Source organism: Schistocerca serialis, chromosome 6 (assembly GCF_023864345.2).
Source record: "Schistocerca serialis cubense isolate TAMUIC-IGC-003099 chromosome 6, iqSchSeri2.2, whole genome shotgun sequence".
In the NCBI taxonomy this organism is placed as follows: Eukaryota; Metazoa; Arthropoda; class Insecta; order Orthoptera; family Acrididae; genus Schistocerca; species Schistocerca serialis.
In genome coordinates, this window is record NC_064643.1 from 440,547,955 (window position 1) to 440,563,314 (window position 15,360).

The 15,360-nt window shown below is 43.2% G+C and overlaps 1 long non-coding RNA gene across 2 annotated transcripts in view; it reads right to left on the reverse strand.

The window, feature by feature from the left end:
* Positions 1–701: 701 nt before the first annotated feature.
* LOC126484197 (uncharacterized) overlaps positions 702–15,360 on the reverse strand; it is a 641,002-nt gene continuing 626,343 nt past the window's right edge. Inside the window, exons 3-4 of one of the 2 annotated variants that reach the window (XR_007587823.1) lie at positions 4,927–5,125; positions 702–1,476 (exon numbers count right to left, since the gene is read on the reverse strand). This is a non-coding gene — a long non-coding RNA (uncharacterized LOC126484197). Of the gene's footprint in view, positions 5,126–15,360 lie in introns of both variants that reach the window. The other variant, XR_007587822.1, reaches the window with a different exon arrangement.

Genomic DNA, 15,360 nt, shown 5'->3' on the forward strand with positions numbered 1-15,360 from the left:
ACATCTCGAATGCTCTTCTGAAGGGTCTTGGGGAATTCCTCAAAGTCTCCACGTAGTAGATATATAAACAGCGACTTTTTTGTGGTGAACCCAGGTAGCTTGTGAGGAGGCAACCTCCCCTGTAAACCGGTGGTATACTACGGCTGGTAAATTATGTTGCTACTCTTTTAGTTATTTATTTTTGAAGTTAGAAATTCAAACTTTGAATTTTCATAGTAGATAAAATTTCCTTTTCAAAACTATCGGATGTGCAATTTGAATCAGAAGTTCCGATCTTTCCCAAATGATGAGGGAAAGTTCTGTTGTGATAAATGCCGCACTAAAGGAAGAGATGTGTTGACTTTTCATCATCGACGGTGCTGCAACGAACAAACAGTTTGAAGCTGCAGTTCTGCTGGATTTCTGTGTGACGGTAACGAAATTAATAACATTAGTGTAGTGTGTCTAGGAAGCCTGCATACTCGGATTAAAAAAAATGGTTCAAATGGATCTAAGCACTATGGGACTTAACATCTGAGGTCACCTGTCCCCTAGACTTAGAACTACTTAAACCTAACTAACGTAAGGACATCACACACATCCATGCCCGAGGCAGGATTCGAACCTGCGACCGTAGCAGCCGGTTGGTTCCGGACTGAAGCGCCTAGAACCGCTCGGCCACAGCGGCCGGCTAAATTCGGATAGCTAGAAAATCAAACCAGTCCTATTAATGAGTTTTATTACAAAAAGAAAGTTACAGTACTTAACTTTGGAAATTACATAGATGAGTCACAAGCAAAGGGCGACATACAAAATAATAAATCTTTTTCAGTATAAACAATCCTAAGTCTGTGCTACATAGAGAGTACAAGCGAAGTTACTAGAGTTGAAGCTGCTATCGAAGTCGCTAATCTTGAAGCTGCTATTGAACTGGGCCGTCACGAGTCGGTCGCGGCGCCTATGTCCTCTTCATATAGGGGCCGGTGCATATCGCGTTGTCGTCCTGGAGAGGTGTCGGTCAGCGTGCCATTCGCTGACTTGCTTCTCACAGCCTTCTCTTCTCTCTCGTTCCCGACTGGCGTGCCGGCGCTTGACTTAACGCCGTAACATTCCTCCTCCCCCCCCCCCCCCCTCCGCAAAGCAACAAACAGTCGTCGTATAAAGAGCACGACAATGAGAGGAGAGGCAGGAGCGTGGACGCTCTGATGGACCGGAAGCTGTGGTTGCAGGGGACGTCAGACTTCCGGTCGTACTCCGCCATTCGCTCTGGTGGAAACGTCCCCCAGAAAACGCACAGAAGGGTACGCGTCCACCTCCTGTCCCCATACCATGATGTAGAAGCTCTCGGCCGCTGCGGCGTAGGCGGGTCTAGCTCCATCGGTAGGAAAAGAGGAGGCGGAGGAAGCAGAGGCTCCATCTCCATGGGGTCGTCCCGTGGTGCCGTGATGACAGCCTCCGGCGGCTGCTGTGGCCGCGCTGTTCTCGGGATCCGTGAACCTGGGGGAAGAGATACAGAAGGATCACCGTGCACATGACAGTGGCGAATTTGATTGTGCTGTCGGCGCTGCAGTCCGTCTGGGCCTGAAATGAGACACATGCATACGCCAAGTCGACGAAAGATCTCACCTCTCGCCCCCCGGTCTGCTGCCACTAAAAACCCTGAGAAACACAATATCATGCGGCGGAAGCGATACTTGCTCCCTTCCTTCGGCGCCGGATGCTGAGGAGGGTGGAGCAAGTGGAGCAGTGTCCGATGGCGGCAGCCGTGAAGCAACTCCGCCGGTGATGGTCCACCTCGTGGATGCGAACGATACGAGGCGAGAAATTGTTGCAATGCTTGATCCCTGGTGTGTGCGGTGCGAAGTTTGGCCATCTGCTTCTTGAAGGTTCTAACGAAACGTTCCGTTTCGCTGTTTGACTGTGGATGGAACGGTGCACTAGTTAGATGCTGTATGCTATTGCGTTCACAGAATGTTTCAAATTCATTTGACGTGAAGTGAGGTCTTTGTCCAACACTATGACTCCAGGCAGACCTTCGAGGCAGAAAACAGAGGACCGTGCCTGAACTGTGCTACGTGACGTTGTCGAGTTCACTGGCACAGCAAAAGGAAACTTGCAATAAGAGTCTACCACAACCAACCAACGAATGTTCCAAAAAGGTCCCGCAAAATCTATGTGCACACGCTGCCATGATGACAGCGACTTAGGCCAAGCAGAGAACTTTAGTGGCGGAGCTTACTGATTTTCCACACATGCGTGACGCTGTGACGTCATCTGTTCTATTTGAGTGTCCCTACCATGCCAAGTACAGTGTCGACGCGTTGTTTCGTACGAACGATCCCCCAGTGTCCTTGGTGAAGGAACTGCAACACTTCTTTTCGCAAAGCTTTGGGGATCAACACACTTGACAACAAGATGCAGCAGAAGCGTCAAATCTGTATCAGGGCCAATCGGAAGACGTGAAAGGGCGTCCGCATTACCATGATGAGCTCTCGGACGATACACAATCTCGTACTGGTATTGAGACAACAACAAAGCCCATCTTTGCAATTTTTGGGCAGTTCGTACAGGAACTGGCTACATCGGATGAAACAATGACTGTAATGGCTTGCGATCCGTTACTAAATAGAATTTTCTGCCATACAAACAGTGGTGGAATTTGGTGACACCATACACAATAGCCAGTAGTTCTTTCTCTATTTGTGAATAGTTACACTGAGCTTTGGGCAACACTTTCTGATGCGAAAACAATAGGTCTATCTGTATCACCAATTCCGTACAAAAGCACTGCACCTATTCCGCAAGAGGAAGCGTCAGCTCCCAGCACAACCATTTTGTTCTGATAAAAGTGAACGAAGCATCGATCACTGAGCAATGCATCTTTAAGTTTTCGAAAAGCTAATTGGCACTCATCTCTCCAAACAAAGGGGACGTTCTTGCGACTCAAGCGATGAAATGGAGCTGCGATTTATGCAGCATTCGGTACGAACCGAATATAATAGTTCATTTTCCCTTAGACTGACTGCAATTCTGTGACATTACGAGGAACTGGCAGGTCACGTATGACTCACAAATGTGACTGAAGAGGATGTACACCTTGGCTGTTTATGACATGGCCAGGATACTGCAAAACAGGTTTAAATAAATCACATTTCTCCAGTCTACACTTTAGTCCTGCATCAGATAAGACACGAATCAAAACACACAAATTTGCAATGTGTTATCCATTTGTACGACCTGCTACGACAATATCGTCAAATAGTTTGAACAGTTTGGTACTTGACTAGTCAGCTGTTCCAAATACCGTTGGAAAATGGAGGGTGCGGAAGCACTGACAAAAGGCATATGCAAATATTTAAACAAGCCCAAATGAGTGTTCACAACACACACGTTTTCAGATTCTTCATCTAGTGATATTTGGACATATGCATCCCGCGAACCAATTTTTGAAAAGTAGCGACCAGTGCCTAATCTGTCCATGAGATCCTCTGGAGATGGCAATGGATAACTATCAATCACAGTTTGTGGGTTGACCGTAGACCTTAAGTCAACACAGAGATGAATGCGACCTGAATGTTTGGGGAGCAAAACCAGTGGACTTGCGCACTGACTAGCTTTTATGGGCGCAATAGCTCTGTTATCTTGACAATTCTTCAAGTGCAGCAGCTACTTTGTTTTGTAATGCAATGGGAACAGGTCTGACCTGGCACAATTTCGTCTGAACATTGTCTTTCATAGTAATATGTGCAACAAAATTGTTAGCCTTGTCTAGACCTTCATAAAACAGTTCAGGGAATTCTTTCAGCAACCTAGCTATACTGTCTGTGGCACTGAATGCAGTTACTGACAACACATTGTCCTGAATTTGAAAGCCAAACAAATCAAACGAATCAAAGCCAAATATGTTCTCAGAGTCGCGTGATTGTAGCACAGTCAAAGTCACAGTTCGCGTATGTGAGTGGTACATGGCAGACAAAGCACATATTTCGAGAACGGAAATGTCTTGTCCATTATGAGCCATCGGGTGAGTGCTAGTTTGAAACAGGAGTGGAGAGCCTAATAGTTCATATGTGTTAGTATTCAGCAATGTAAGAGAGGCACTCATGCCCAACTGAAATTTCACACGTTTTCCACTAATATGCAAATGAACAAAAAGTTTGTTGGAATGGCATAGCACTGAAGAAACTGTTTGCTTGCTAGTTTCGCTAATGTCTGCAGTGGGCTATGAATACACTGCATGGGTTACATGGGCCTTGTGACTAGATTTATGTGAGTGAGCAGAATTCTCATGTTTGTTCCATTACAAACATATGGACCATACGTGACCTTTCTTGCCAAAAGTGTAACACTATGCTTGTCCGGATGGGCAATCTTGGCGTTTGTGCTTTGAATAGCACATGACTTAATTCTATTCACTGCCGCCTGTTTAGAGCACTGTTTACGCGGCTCGGAGTGCGTGTGCTGTTGCTGCCTACTGAGCCAGTCGTGGTCGACTCAAGCAGACAAAGTGGTGGCTGCTCATATTTATCAGTTGACGCAGGACCTTAATCATACTGATCTATAATTTGCACTATGTGGTGAAATCATGGATCTGACTGTTTCAAAGTCTGTTCTCTAAGTTTGACAGTAGTTACACTGTACTCGATCACATCACGCAGAATAACATCTGAATATAAGGCACTACAAGCACATTTGAATTTGCATTTCCTCATCATACTCTGCAAATCTGTAACCACTCACAATAAGTTTGATCTGATCTTTGTTGCAACAAAAGAATTGGTACCTAGCTGCCACCACATTCACTTGTTGGTGATAATAGTTAGTCAGAGATTCTATAACCTGGTCATAGGAAAGTTGACTTGAAGTGGCGCTAGGGTACAAATTTCTGAATGAGGCGAACAACTGCACTTCCTCCGGTTCACAAAAAGTAATGTAGTTTCACAGTACCTGATACTTCGTGAGCAATGATGTGGGCTTCTTCCTCTTGCAACCACTCAAGCCATTGTTCTCCTCTTTTGTTAAACTGGCGAAAAGGCAGTATGGCCCTCGGAGCTACAGTTGTCGCCTGTGGCGCGGCATTAGGTGTTTGATTTACCAGTAATTGTTGTACCGTGTTTAGAAGAGTGGCGATCTGGTACATCTGAAACTGAAACATCTGTGTTAGCTGCACTGCATCTATCGCTTGCATTTGTGGCGCCCGAGCAGAGGGTTGGAGAGGTGGGTTGCTCATTGTGGAATAGGCGGATGCAATAAACCGACAATGCAAGCAATAAAGATAAGCACACAAGCAAAGAAAATTTCTGCGACACACACCTGAAAACACTGAATAGAAAAACCACTATAAGAGACACTGTTAAACGGGTAAACATACGCCTGCAAAGAAGAGACAAAGTAGAATTAAGGCACCAGCAAAACGCAAAAGCCCACGACAAACAAAACTGTGCCAGCCAGGCTTTGGGTTGTCGCTATGGTATTCGACCAACCTTGTCGCCAAACATGTAGTGTCTAGGAAACCTGCATATGCGGATCACTAGACAATCGATCAAACCAGTTGTATTAATGAATTTTATTACAAAAAGAAAATTACAATACTTAACTTAGGCAATTCCACAGATGTGTCGCAAGCAAAGGGCGACATACAAAATAATCAATCTTCTTCAGGATAAACAACCCTGTCTGTGCTACATAGAGAGTACAAGCGAAGTGACTAAAGTTGACGCTGCTATCGATGTCGCTAATCTTGAAGCTGCTACGGAATTGCGCCGCCACCAGTCGGTCGCAGCGCTTATGTCCTCCTCACACAAAGCCGCTGCTGTCTCGTTGTCGCCCTGGAGAGGGGTCAGTCAATGTGCAATTGGCTGACCTCTTCTCACAGCCTTCTCTTCTCTCTCGATCCCGACTGGCGTGCCGGCGCTTGACTTTACGCCATAACAATTGGTAAATTATTATTGCTTTGATGCCGCTTGATAAAGATAAAAAGATAAGAAAACGTGTAAAACAATTTTGGTGCCCAACGTCTAAAACAAAAAAATCATCATGGAGAGTTCCAAACTCTTCTTCTGGATTTGCTAGAAGAAATAAATTGCTTGCCCAGGTAGTTGAACACGTTAAAACGCCGGTTCTCGGGTGTGAATAGGGTCACTGGCCTTGGATTGAATCCAACTCATTGATTAACGATGGGGACCACTGTGCCAGCCTGCTTGAATTTGGTTTGTAGAGGATTTCCCTCATCCACTTTAGGTCCCAAGTCCCATCTCAGACACACGATGTGCAGTCATTGGAAGACTATATTCCATTTGACCTTGCCGTTACACTAGACGCAGAAGGAGAAGGGTGCGGGAACTACTGCTTTAAAATGCCTTTGGAAGTGGCGACCCCATCTTAATAATAGCCTATATACGGTTACAGTTCATTATTCATGAAACAGGAGAAGTACCATACTAATTCTGACCGGCCCTGGCTGGATAAAGGGCATTGGAAAGCAAGGAAGGAAAGACGTATGGTATTATCATTCATGAGAACTATTCGTTCCTCCATGATTTCGTTCTGCATAATCCAGTCAAACGCGTCGTTCGTAACAGCTGTTGAACCTATGGAGAGACTATACTTGCTTTAAAACGCACACGATTGTGACATGATTTAATGAACTCACTTTCAACATAACTGATTCATTACAATTATTTTTAACTGCGAAATGGGCAGCTTTCGATACAGGTAGTGCAATACAAAATACGTTCTGAAGTCATTTAGCTCTTTACTCCAAGTTGTCACTTCTATGAAACGTATTCTCATACTTCTTTAGCGATCTTCATTTCTGTTGCAGTTGCCAAATCCAGTACCCTTTTTTTATTTCCGTTTTGTGTCACAATGAGAACATTCCGATCGTTTGAGTCATACTGACGAAGAAACGTACTAGCAATCATAATTTTCTTTCTGTTTTCTCTGCCAGAGTTATTTTTATTTTCCAAAGTGTTGTCGAAGAACATCAGCTGCAAATTGTCCTTTATTACCTTCTTGTTTCACATCACTGGCATTGCTATTTCCGGGTATGCTGCAGCTTGAAGGAGTTGCAATATTACTAGACTTCGGCGTTCGAAAAAGTCAGGCATTAATTTCTTCCTACAATTCAGAATTATTTTATACAGACGTGAAAAGCTAAATTGCATTTGAATGATGTCCCATTCTTAGCGCGAATAACAAAACAAAAACAATGGTCCTTTTCCGAATTTCAGAGAGGAAAGCGCTGTTGCTATCTATTTTTATCATAATTCGAATTTCGTCGAGTCAGGATAAAGTGAAACAGCTCATTTGAGACATCACATTTTTTTTTCCTTTGTTTAGCTTCCCAATATTTTTTCATTCTTTCTCTCTATTGTTTTGTTCTTTCTTATATCCATGTCCCTCCTCTCTTATTTCTGTTTTGTCCTGGAAACGCTCAAGTTTTTGTTCGTCTTCCCTGGATTCGTGTCTGTTTTCTACGTTCATCTTATCCCCAATTTTTCTTAATTTCTATAAATCATTAAATTTCAATTTTTGATTTTTTGTCAAAGTAGTAGAATATTTTTTGTCAACCTCTTCTTATCAATTTTATTTAAGTGGCCGTAAAATGTAATACTTGGCTTTCACATTGTTGGTATTCTACTGCAATTTTTCATACATTTCCATGTTGCTTTTCAATTTCCAAATTCCATTTTAATACTTTCGTTCAAAATTTGGCGACCTATTGTTCTTACGTCTCCCATTTATTTAACTATTTGACTATTTTTATTGTATGTGTCCTTTGTATAGTGGAATACCAGTTCAATTTTTTGGGTCCATTTATGTTAGCTACTTCCCAGAGCATCTAGCTGTATTACTTCTTCCAAGTATTTAAATTCTGAAACTTTATTTTTCCGTATTTTGATTAAATTTATTTTGGTGCACCTTTAACGTTAGTCATGTATATGGTTTTTCAAACAAAATTCTTGGAAAATGTTATCTGTTTAAGGTCAACTTGTAGGTTTTCTGTCAAGGTTATAAAATCATCAGCAAAAGGTAAATAGTCAGCGTCAAGGTTGTCTCTTTTTCTTACAAGTTTCACTTTATTCATTCCCTCTTCGTCTGTTACTATCTGTAATATCTTTTTTACAAAGAAACAGAAAACCTGAAGTTATTACTTTGTTACTGTCTCTTTCTTGTTACTGTCTCTTCATTAATCATTAAAGTACTTTGGTTGTATAAAGTTTAAGCCGGCCGGGGTGGCCGAGCGGTTCTAGGCGCTACTGTCTGGAACTGCGTGACCGCTACGGTCGCAGTTTCGAATCCTGCCTCGGGCATGGATTTGTGTGATGTCCTTACGTTAGTTAGGTTTAAGTAGTTCTAAGTTCTAGGGGACTGATGACCTCAGAAGTTAAGGCCCATAGTACTCAGAGCCATTTGAACCAATTTTATAAAGTTTAAAATTGTTCACGGGGTTGATAAGTGTTCCATATTTTCACTGTATCTTCTACAAATCTTCCTTACCGCTTCTAAACACCCACTTTTGCTTCGTGTCGTACCGTCCCACACGCAGAATGGCCTGTGACGTCACGCACTGCAGCAGCTAGGCCCACGAGAAAGACAGGCGGCGGCGCGAACGCCAGGAAGGTAGGCCTGAACTCGCTCACTCGCTCAGTTCGGTAGACAAACTACGTTCCTACACCTGTTAACTCACAGCTGGGTATGTACGCACTAACGACAATTCCATCTTGTACTGGAATCTGCAATTAAGTAGTCTTACTGTTTACCAATACTGTAACAAAATTCAATTTAAGATAATACTCGATATAAATGTTATAACGGCTTGTTTATAGCATTTAATCTCTCCTCCTAAGGTCCCCATTTCATACAAGAAATGCTTCCTTATGCAACTGATAATAATTTTGGCTTGATTTTTATTTTATTGTATCCCAGTACAGCCGTAACAAATTATTAGCAGGCGTATGCACTTCCGATCATGGAAGGGCTAATAACAGACTCCATAACAGCGGATTCCAGTAGAAAATGCAATTCTTGTTTGTATGTACACACCTACGAGGGTTGTCCAGTAAGTAAGTTCCGATCGGTCGCGAAATGGAAACCATTGGGAAAATCCAGTAAAGCTTTGCATAGATGAGTCGGGCTGTGTCTGTAGTATGCCCGTCGATCGTGTCGCGTCGCTCTTTTCACTTTTAAGTGAACAGTGAGCACTTATAGATGCGCAGGGAATAGCGTCTCCCGCGAAGTATGAGGGCCTCGTTAGAGATTTCGCCTGTGTCATGCAGCCCACATAACACAACTGTCGAGCAGTTCCTTCTTCATGCCAATTCCCGGCCGCACACTGCAGGGGCAATGAAGACGCTCCTGCAGCGTTTCCGATGAGAAGTGTATGATCACCCACAATACAGTCTGTAATTGGCTCCCCCTAAGTCTCATCTCTGCCCACAAGAACCGCTGGCTATGTAGACAAAATTTTTCCGCAGACAACGATCTGCAGACCAGTGCAGATAACTGGCCGGAAGCACAGGCGGCTGCTTTCTATGACGAGGATATTGGAAAGTTGATACAACACTACGACAACAATCGAAGTTGGAGCGGCGACAATGTAGAGAAGTTGGTGGAAGGTGTACATAACTGTTGCAAATAAAACGTTTCTGGTTTTCACTGTGGTTTCCATTTCGCGACCGATCGGAACTTACTTTCTGGATAACCCTCGTAGATATGAGTTAACAGGTGAAGAAACGCAGTTTGTCTGCTGAGCTGAACGAGCGAGCTGAGGCCTGCCTTCGTGGCGTACGCGTCGCGGCCTTTCTTTCTCGTTGGCCTCGCAGCAGCAGCAATCGCCAAATGAGTCGCCACATTTCCCGATCGTGCGGTGCGGTGCAGCCCAGTGCACGTACTTTCGATGTAAACACTGCAGAGAACACAAAACACAATACGACGCCTCAGTGAATACCCACCTTATTGTCCCTACTGCTGACCGACGTTTTGTAGCAGTTGATAGAGCTTACATCCGAAGAGTTTATCTCCTAACAACGAATCGGTTATGGCCTTCGGCGTGATAACTTGAAGAGGCACGGCGAGTAAGCCAGAATTGTACTTGTTACTTTTTCTTTCGAAACAGAGTCGTGAACCTCTGTTGATAGAGAGATAACTGCACTACCGCAGGAGGATGTGAACCTCTGTTGATAGAGAGATAATTACATTACCGCAGGAGGATGTCGCTGCCTGCTTACGGAAGTAGCGCTGCCCAGAGTGACGTAATGCGGTCGTCGCGGCGCGACCTTGGCGGAAGCGGAAGACAACAACCAGAGGCGGTGGTCGGGCGATTGCCGGCAGCCTCGGTGGTCCCCTTCTCCCAGCGTCTCAGCTGACGTCACAGAACCCCGCGTCCTGTTGCCGACCGCCAGTGACGCTAAATGCTGTGCGCTCGTTTCGGTTATTAGGCTAGCCAGCGGTACCGCTTAACGACAGCGGCAGGCAGCCTAAAGATGACACTGCAGGATTGCAATGGCTGAATGCATTTATAAGAATATTCTTGGCGATTTTCTCAATCATAAATACCTGACATTGTCGGCTGGAGAGCGATCAATTAGTTCGGTGTAAAGAAAGCTTCTGATGTGAAGTTTTTTATTGCACTGATTACTAGTTTCGACAAGACTAACCTGCCACCTTCAGATCCACAGAGTACAGGTTTTTAAATCATGCTGACAAAGAAACAGCACGTTTCTTTTCGTACCATCGGAGCCGACCCATAATAAAAAGAGAGTAGAACATTAAAAAAATATCTGTGTCTTCGTGGCAGGACAGATTCAGACAAGTGTGGCACATCAAGAAGTGCCTCATGTTGTCTGTTTAGAGGAATTTCCTAAGAACTTGCCCGCATCTCGCGATCTTGCGGTAGCGTTCTCGCTTCCCACGCCCGGGTTCCCGGGTTCGATTCCCGGCGGGGTCAGGGATTTTCTCTGCCTCGTGATGGCTGGGTGTTGTGTGCTGTCCTTAGGTTAGTTAGGTTTAAGTAGTTCTAAGTTCTAGGGGACTGATGACCATAGATGTTAAGTCCCATAGTGCTCAGAGCCAGCCTAAGAACTTTCAGAAGAGTATTCGGGATATGGAAACTGCGAACACACCAGAAATGGCTCTCAAACGACTGAGAGGGCCATCTGGAAAGTGTTTTAAGTGTAGTCTTTCATTTTCTGTGCAATTACTACGTGTGTGAGGTCTTCGGCGTTTATCAGCCACTCCTAGTCTGAAACGTAACCATGCTGAAGCTTAAGAGAGCCTTCGTTGTGGTCATAAATGCAGAGTTCCCAATATACTGTTCTGTATATCGATTTTATTTATCCACTCCACCGGATTTACTGGCAAGTAACCAAAATTCTAGTAGAGCACCGTTAGAAACAGATTAAAATCATGCGTGTTTGGAAGTTGATGTTTCGTTAATAAAACATTTAAGTTTTAGAGTCTCTCAGTTTGAGTTAATTCAAATGACAATTTGTAGCCGGCAGCCAATCCAGACACATGCAGCACCTCTTGATATGCCACACATGTGTGACTATCTTGCCATGAAGACACAACTATATTTTTTTGCGTTCAACTATCTATTTATTATGAGTCCGTTTCGATGGTACGAAAACAAACGTGCGGTTTATCGCACATCATGATTTAATAACCGGTACTCTGTGGATCTGAAGGTGGCAGACTCGTCCTGTCCAAACTAATAATCCAGTATACGTACAAGCGATCAAAGGAAGTATCAGAAGCTTTCTTTCCATTTTATTAACTGACAAAGTCTTTTCAGCGCTCTCGCCAAACGTCTAGCTACATCACACTCGTTCCTATTCTACGGTGACAACAAATACCATTGGAAAAGACACCTGAAAAATACTGTAAAAAAAGTTCCCCTGCACGTTTGCCTACTGTAGGCCTGAAAACTGCAACTTTTGTCACAGCAGCTCTGTAATACAAAGATTCCGGAATAGTCCCCCATTTGGATCACTGGGAGGGGACTGCCAAGGTGGAGGTGACCATTAGAAAAAGATTGAAAAACCAACAAAAGCATAACCTTGTATGAATCGGGGCGTGGAACGTCAGAAGCTTCGACTTGGTAGGGAAGCTAGAAAATCTGGAAAGAGAAATGCAAAGGCTCAATATAAATGTAGTAGGGTTCAGTGAAGTGAAATGGAAAGAAGACAAGGATTTCTGGTCAGATGAGCATAGGATAATGTCAACAGCAGCAGAAAATGGTATAACGGGTGTAGGTTTTATTAGTAATAGGAAGGTAGGGCAAAGAGTGTGTTACTGTAGCAGTTCAGTGATAGGGCTGTTCTTATCAGAATCGACAGCAAACCAACAACCAACGATAGTAAAAGTATACATGCCGACGTCCCAATCTAAAAATGAAGAGACAGATGAAGTATATCGGTTATTGAAAGGGAAATACAGTACATAAAGGGAGATGAAAATCTAATAGTCATGGGGGCCCGGAATGCAGTTGTAAGGAAAGAACAGAAGAAATGGTTACAGAAGAATATAGTCTTGGGACAAGGAATGAGAGAGGAGAAAGACTAATTGAGTTCTGTAATAAATTTTAGCTAGTAATAGCGAATACACTGTTCAAGAGCCACAAGAGGAGGAGGTACACTTGAAAAAGGCTGGGTGTTACGGCAAGATTTCAGTTACAGCAAATCATAGTAATAGATTGTAAGTCGTAACCAGGAGCACATATAGACTCGGATCACTATGTAGTAGTGATGAAGAGTAGGCTAAAGTTTAAGAGATTAGTCAGGAAGAATCAATAGGCAAAGAAGTGGGATACAGACGTACTAAGGAATGGCGAGACACGCTTGAAGTTCTCTAAGGCTATATATACAGTAATAAGGAATAGCTCAGTAGGCAGTACAGTTGAAGAGGAATGGACATCTCTAAAAAGGGTAATCACAGAAGTTGGAAATAAAACATAGGTACAAAGAAGCTAAGTGCGAAGAAACCATGGGTTTCAGAAGAAATACTTCGGTTGATCGGTGAAAGAAAGCAGTACAAAACTGTTCAGGGAAATTCAGGAATCCAGAAAAACAAGTCACTGAGGAATGAAATAAATAGGAAGTGCAGGGAAGCTAAGACGAAATGACTGCATGAAAAATGTGAAGAAATCTAAAAAGAAATGATTGACGGATGGATTGACTCAGCACACAGGAAAGCAAAAACGGCTTTCGGTGACATTAAAAGCAAGGGTGGCAACATTAAGAGTGCTACGGGAATTCCTTTGTTAAATGCAGAGGAGAAAGCGGATAGGTGGAAAGAGTATATTGAAGGCCTCTCTGAGTGGAAGATCTGTCTGATGTGATCGAAGAAGAAACAGGAGCCGATTAAGAAGGAATAGGGAATCCAGTATTAAAATCAGAATTTAAGAGAGCTTTGGAAGACTTTAGATCATATAAGGCAGAATGGATATATAATATTCCATCAGAATTTCTAAAACGACCATTCTGGTTGGTGTGTAAAATGTATGAGTATGGCGACACGCCATCTGACTTTCGAAAAAATCTCATGCACACTATTCAGGAGACTGCAAGAGCAGACAAATGCGACAATTATCGTAAAATCAGCTTAACAGCTCATTCATCCAAGATGCTGACAAAAATAATGTACAGAAGAATGGTGTAAGTAGGCTGTTTAGGTTTTTATGCTGGTAACGCCATGTAGCGATCTATATGAAAATCACTGACTGTGCTGTGTGCAGTTGGAATTTGCTATTGTAGTGTTGGGCAGCTGGCTGTTAACAGCGCATAGCGTTGCGCAGTTGGAGGTGAGCCGCCAGCAGTGGTGGATGTGGGGGGACAGATGGAGTTTTGAGAGCGGATGATCTGGACGTGTGTCCATCACAGGCCGTAAATTTGTAAGACTGCATGTCATGAACTGATATATATATTATGACTTTTGAACAGTATAAAGGTAACTGCATTGTTTGTTCTTTGTCAAAATCTTTCATTTGCTAACTATGCCCATCAATAGTTAGTGACTTCAGTAGTTAGAATCTTTTATTTAGCTGGCACTATTGGCGCTCGCTGTATTGCAGTAGTTCGAGTAATGAGGACTTTTGTGAGGTAAGTGATTCATGAAAAGTATAGGTTATTGTTAGTCAGGGCCATTCTTTTGTAGGGATTATTAAAAGTCAGATTGCGTTGCGCTGAAAATATTGTGTGTCAGTTTAGTGATGATCAGAATAAGTAAAGAGAGAAATGTCTGAGTACGTTCAGTTTTGCTCAGCTGTTTGAAAATCAAATAACGTAAGGGGTTTACCAGCACAATAATTCACTAATTTTTCCAAGGGGACGTTTTAATGGGAAAGAAAATTGAGGATGTATTAGATGACGATCAGTTTGGCTTTAGGAAAAGTAAAGGCACCAGAGAGGCTATTCGGACGTTACGGATGATAATGGAAATCAAGACACGTTCATAGGATTTGTCGACCTGGAAAAAGCGTTCGACAATGTAAAACGGTGCAATATGTTCGAAATTCTGAGCAAAATAGGGGTAATCTATAGGGAGAGACGGATTATATCCGATGTGTACAAGAACCAGGAGGGAATAATAAGAATAGACAACCAATAACGAAGTGGTCGTATTAAAAAGGGTGTAAGACAGAGATATAGTCTTTCGCCCCTACTGATCAATCTACATATCGAAGAAGCAATGACAGAAATAAAAGATTTAGGAGTGGGATTAAAATTCAAGATGAAAGGGTATCAATGGTACGATTCGCTGATGACATTGCTGTCCTGAGAGAAAGTGAAGAAGAATTACAGGATCTGCTAAATGGATTGAACAGTCTAATGAGTACAGAAAGTGGGTTGAGAGTAAATCGAAGAAAGACGAATGTAATGAGAAGTAGCAGAAATGAGAACAGCGAGAAACTTAACATCAGCATTTATGCTCAGGAAGTAGATGAAATTATGGAATTCTTTTACCTAGGCAGTAAAATAACCAAGGTCGGAGCAAGGAGGACAAAAAAAGTAGACTGTCACTAGCGAAAGGGGCATTCCTGGCCAAGAGAAGTGTACTAGTATCAAACATATTAATCTGAGGAAGAAATTTCTGAGAATGTACGTTTGGAGCACATCACTGTGTGGCAGTGGACTGATAAGGTAAGGAATGAGGAGGACCTGCGCAGAATCGGAGAGGGAAAAATGGTTCAAATGGCTCTCAGGACTATGGGACTTAACATCTGGCGCCATCAGACCCCTAGACTTAGAACTACTTAAACCTAACTAACCTAAGGACATCACACACATCCATGCCCGAGGCAGGATTCGAACCTGCGACCGTAGCAGCAGAACCGTTCCGGACTGAAGCGCCTAGAACCGCTCGGTCACAGCGGCCGGT